The sequence below is a fragment of the Conger conger genome, chromosome 17 (genome assembly GCF_963514075.1).
Source record: "Conger conger chromosome 17, fConCon1.1, whole genome shotgun sequence".
NCBI classification, from domain to species: domain Eukaryota; kingdom Metazoa; phylum Chordata; class Actinopteri; order Anguilliformes; family Congridae; genus Conger; species Conger conger.
The window spans coordinates 6631868-6637867 of NC_083776.1; positions in this window are offsets into that span (position 1 = coordinate 6631868).

The window sequence follows — 6000 nt, forward strand, 5'->3', positions numbered from 1 at the left end:
AGTGAGTATCAGCCCTGGTTGTGTCTCTGCTCCCTGGTTGAATCACCCGCTCCATGAATTAACACACGATTGCCGTGGGTCCCTCCCTCCCTCCTGCCAGCCAATCACGAAGAGAGAGCATGGCACAGTGTACAGTGTAGTCATGGCTTACAAACTAAGGGAACGGGTCACACAAACCGATGGTGTTTTCTCCAGTTATGTACGGCACTGAGGACCCAGACGCAGGCCGAGGGATAATCCAAAAACGTTGTTTAATAAGTCCAAGTTCAAAGCCAAGAGATCCAAAGACAATGCCAAAAACAGAAAGCAAAAGAAAGGTTGAATGAACAAGCAAAAGGTCAAAAACCAGGTAATCAAAAGTCGAAGGTACGAAAGGGCTGAGGCAAAAATCAAAGTCGAAAAACAAAGCAAATAATCAAAACCAAGTAATCAGATGGGCAAACAAAACCAGAGGCAAACTCGAAAACAAATCAAATGGGTGTTGGTGGGAATCTCAATAACAGGCACTGGTAAAAACCAACATTCTGACAAAGAACAAAGTGGAGACTGAGGTTTTTAATACATGAGGGAAGGTGACAATCTAGGCAGGGCTCGGGAGAAAGGTGGGCTAAACAAATAGACAACAGGTTGGAACCATAACAGGGTAATAATACAATAACGGGGAGATGAATGCGGTGGCACGGATGGTGCAGTGGGTAGCACTGCCGCCTCACAGCCAGGAGGTCCTGGGTTCGAATCCCCGTCGGCCGGAGCCTCTCTGTGCGGAGTTTGCATGTTCTCCCCGTGTGCGCGTGGGTTTCCTCCGGGTACTCCGGTTTCCTCCCACAGTCCAAAGACATGCTCGTTAGGCTGATTGGAGAGTCTAAATTGCCCGTAGGTATGAGTGTGTGAGTGAATGGTGTGTGTGCCCTGCGATGGACTGGCGACCTGTCCAGGGTGTATTCCTGCCTTTCGCCCCAATGTATGCTGGGATAGGCTCCAGCCGCCCTGCGACCCTGATCAGGATAAGCGGGTTCAGATAATGGATGGATGGATGGAGAAGCCGGAAGTAAGGAATGCGAGACTGGAAGAAATGTTGAAAACCCGGAAACTAGCGAAACCACCCGAATAGTGAAGCACGCAGACAGGGGAGTGACTCAGAACAGTCAGACACAGACATCACAGGGGATCACGAATATAATAACTGAAATGGGAACAATAACCAGATAAGCGTGACGATTAATAAATAACAAGAATAAACAATGGTAACACTAAATACAGACTGAACAAACTCAGAACATTACAGCTCACATGGTTTATGAAGTCGTGATGTTATCTCAAGGCCCTCAGACAAGGATTCAGCTTCAAATTCAAGGTTCTTAAACGAATGGAAAGTGATTTGATCGGTCTTCTTTATATTGGTGTTATCAGTCTGTTCATAACACCATGTACTCTATGGCTGTTGCACAGTGCTGTTGACAATGGAAATTGTCAAAATCAACAATAAATATTTTCCCTTAACCCTGCATTGCTCCAGGGTAGGATTGTCTCCTGCTTAGTCTAATCAACTGTATGTCGCTCTGGATAAGAGCGTCTGCCAAATGCCATTAATGTAACATGATAAGCTGAACCCAGTCTCGCAGATTCATTTAAAACTACTTAGGATAATTAGGTCTGGTAAAAGCCACATCTGACTCATTAAAAACAACCTGTAAATGAACATTTTAATCACAAATCCATGAATTTTTATATTTTTATTGGTGGCTTATATGAACATTAAAATTCCAAAAGTCTCTATTTATGTGTGTGTGCATGTGTATGCATGTATATGTCTGTGTGTGTGTGTGTTTTATACATCTGTATATGTCTGTGTGTGTGTTGTTTGTATGTGTGTGTGCTTGTTGATATAGTATGTGTGTGTGATATATATTATGTCTGTGTGCGTGTGTGTATGTATGTGTGTGTGATATAGTATGTGTGTGTGTGATATATATTATGTGTGTGTGCGTGTGTATGTATGTGTGTTTGATACATATTATGTGTGTGTGCGTGTGTGTATGTATGTGTGTGTGATATAGTATGTGTTTAATTACACTACAGAAACATGCACCCTCCTCTCCCAGGTGGCTGTGTTTGTGGACATCAGGTTGTTTAAACATGAGGAGCTGTCTCTGTTTCTCTGTTTGATGCTTTCCTTCAGAACGTGCCAGAGAAACAGTAGGACGTTCTCGGGCCTGTAAAACCAGTTTCATGCAGTAAATGAAAACAAATTGACAGCAGTCAGCTGTTTACAGTGCAAATTGTTTTTATATTTTACAAGCAACCGCTGTTCTTCTATGATGAGCTGCTGGCCTGAAAATCATTGTACGAGCGCACAGCGTGATTATTGTTTAATAAGCATTTTTTGCCTGCGCATTTCTTGCCAAATAAGCAAACAGTTCCCATTGAATTGATTTATTTATACATTTTCCGAGCATATAACGCTCTTATTTGCATCCTTTTTGTGAGAATAATGCCTACACATCAGGACCGTTCCCTGTCCTGGAGCAAGGGGGCTGGCGTTTGCCTGTGTGTGTGAGCGTTACTGCACAATTGGGAGTCCTATTTTCTTAGTTCCTTCCCCGTCTTTTTAATACGCGCACACTTTTGGTGGCCACTAGAGCCTTTCTGAAAGCTAACATCTGGGGATTAATCAAGAGGGTGCTGGCATTTTGAGTTCTCAAAAGCTTTTTTTGTTGAAATGTAAAACATTCGTTCATCAAACAGCGGGAATGCGTGTTCGAGCGAACGCAGTCAGGCTTGGTGCTGTTAAACAGTGCGTAAAAATGCTGTACATGTTTTTTTTTATTTTTTTTTATCTCACATCAAATTATTGTCAGAATTGCTGCACTTGAACCATTTGATGCAACAGCACTCGTTGGTTTTGTATTTCTTCCATTTCTGCCTGGTAAACATTTTTTATCAAACGTAATTGAACGTTTATGGCCTGAAGGTATATGTTGCTCCATATTTTCAGTTGAATTATTTAGCTCTGTGCACGACGACACAATGAAACTCCAAAGTACGGATGGGTCCGTTTCCATTCCTGCTGGTCCGTTTGTCATCTGTGTAATTGGCGCCTTCCAGTGTAAATAATTAATGAATTGAAGATGTTGCACCACCTGGCAAAAGCCTATTTTTTTACCATTTGGTTTTCATCCGTATTTTCTATGAAATGGTGCCATTTTATTTCAAAGTGGATTCAAGAAATATGACTACTGAAAGCAAACGCCATTAATATTGTGAATAGAGGGGGGGGGGGGGGTTGTATTACAGGTGTCCATGGGAGGGGGGGGGGGGTGCCATCGATTGGTAACAGGTATCTCATTTCAGCGGCGTTGTGTGGAGGAGGCAGGAGCGGACGCTTTGGCGCTTTGTGAAATGTGTTGACACAGCAGTGCTGTGCGGCCTCATTCCGCATGCTGGTTAAGGCGCAGCATCACAGACCATCAGAGATGAATAATTGACTGATGCCTGCATAATTCAGCGCAGCATTGTAAAAATTCAAGGTCTGGCACATTTCGAGCTTTTCGTCTTCATTGAAAATGAGGTTAAAGTTTCAATCAACCTTGAAAAAAATACATTTAAATAGGCAATGAAGTATGGAGTCTCCCACTCCTCCTGATGTAGGCCGGGCCTCCGTTCACGCGGGGAGGAATCCGATCATTTCTTCCACTTTATGTCTCCAGAAGAGGTTTCTGTAACTCACGGGAAGAACTTGACCGCAGGGATAGCTGTAATGAAAACAAAACTGCGATGTCAAATCCTTTGTTTTGTCATTCTCAGCGACTCAAACGTGCAGAACGCGGTGAATAATTCTGCAGTGACCAATGTTTATGATTCCACGCATGAGTTTGAATCATTGTGAACTTTTCTGCTCATGGTTTCTCATGAAGAGGTCCTGGGGGTGTAAGGGGCGGGGGGGGGGAGGGGGGGGGTGTCTATCAGACTCTTTGGTCCTCTCCAGCGACTGAAACAAAACAGCCCGAAGCAAGATATTTCATACGAGTGTGCGTTTTATACTCGATAAATCCATAATACATTCAACTCGATCTGAACGTGATTGTTAGGCAGAAAGACAGAAATATGAAATGTGCACAAGCAGCAAATGATGCATCTCGGTAAATAATCTCGAGTGCGCGCGGGTTTAAAAGAAACAGCCGTGTCAGACTTACCTCGCGTTTGCTATTCATCGTAACACCCTTCCAGAGTCAGTTATTCTGTTTCCGTCTCAAACTCGCTTTCTCCTATGACAGCTGGAGCTTTTCATTCAATGGTTTTTTTTCATCAGAGATACACACAAATATTTTGTTTGGTAGCAACTAAACATGAGACATTTTCTCTGTATCAGTTGTTCTACTGTGTAGTCATCCATCTGCCCCTCCTGTCTGACTGTGGCTCTGCATAAATGCGCGCTGTAACATTTTCATTACCCAGTTTCTATTGTAGAGTGTGTTTCTTTAAGGATCTTGTTTGCATGGGCTTGGGGAATCTGTGCTTTATGGCTGCTAAGTAGGACCCAAACACAATATTAATAAAATAAAGAATTAATTCCAGATATTGCTCTATAAGGGCAAATGAAAGGAGATGAGATATTGCTTTGAAAATAAAGTGGCCTCAATAAGGCACTTTTAATATGTGTTACTTTAAATCATTATAGCTTAACAAGCATTACCCATTCTGTGCCTACTCACCTTCTACCTCCACTGTGTCTGAAATGCTATAGATTTCTCTCTGCGCTATCGCTACAATATCATAAACAGGCCTATTTAATGTTTTAGGTTTTTAGGTGAAAGGTAAACATAATTTGCATTTTTATTCCTTACAAGTTATGTTCGATGTTTTGTTCTCTGCAACTTTATTCTGATTAGGAAGGACCTGTGATTTCTCCAAAGAAAATGTATCAATTAGAGTGTAAAGTTAAAAAAGCTGATTGTAGCTAGCTGTGCTATGGGGATGGCAGGTATGCTGTCGAGGCTGTACCTTGCAGACATGGGTCGAATACTTCATTGTTTTGCAAATACTTTTCTGTGCTCAGTTGATATTGCCTGGTGCAAATTGTGCCAACCAAGAGGTCCAGAAGGCGGGGTTTGTACTTTCTGAACGTATTTCATTGGTTCCAATACACTGACAGGCTCAGTAAATCATAGAAAATTATTTGAATCCAGAACAATTACATATTCGACCCAGGTCTGATGCCGTGCACTGCTGTTGCTCCATCCAACACACAGTGAGAGCTCTTAGTGCAAAAGAAGACCCAACGAGTTATCGATATTATTAACAATATTATCGAGGCAGCCTGTAGCCTTGCAGTTAAGGTCCATGACTGGAAGCCGCAAGGTTGGTGGTTGGTCCAGCTGTTGGGCCCTTAGCCACACATTGCTCCAGGGGAGGATTGCCTCAGTCAGGCCTTCCATACTGTGGTCATTGTAATGCACTCTACATTACCAGAAGGGCAGCCGATAGCCCAGTGTCTAAGATGCTTGGGTGGGACCTGGGAGGTTGGTGGTTAATGCCCTCTCGAGGGGGGGGGGGGGGGGGGGGGGCGCAAAGTGGAAAGGGTTAAGCCCCAGTGTAGTCAGAATAAAATCAGCAAGGCCCTTAACTCTGCATTGCTCCAGGGGGGATTGTCCCCTGCTTAGTCTTATCAACTGTACGTCACTTTGGATACAAGCGTCAGCTGAATAACTGTAATGTAACTAGAAAAATAGTTTGAGAGTCGAAGGAAGAATTGGCCTGACAGTACTGTACACACACCACACACCATACACACACACACGCACACCACACACCATACACACATACAGATTATACACACACACCACACACCATACACACACACGCACACACATACCATACACCATACATACACACATACACGCACACCACACACCATACACACATACACATTATACACACACACCACACACCATACACACACACGCACACACATACCATACACCATACATACACACACACACG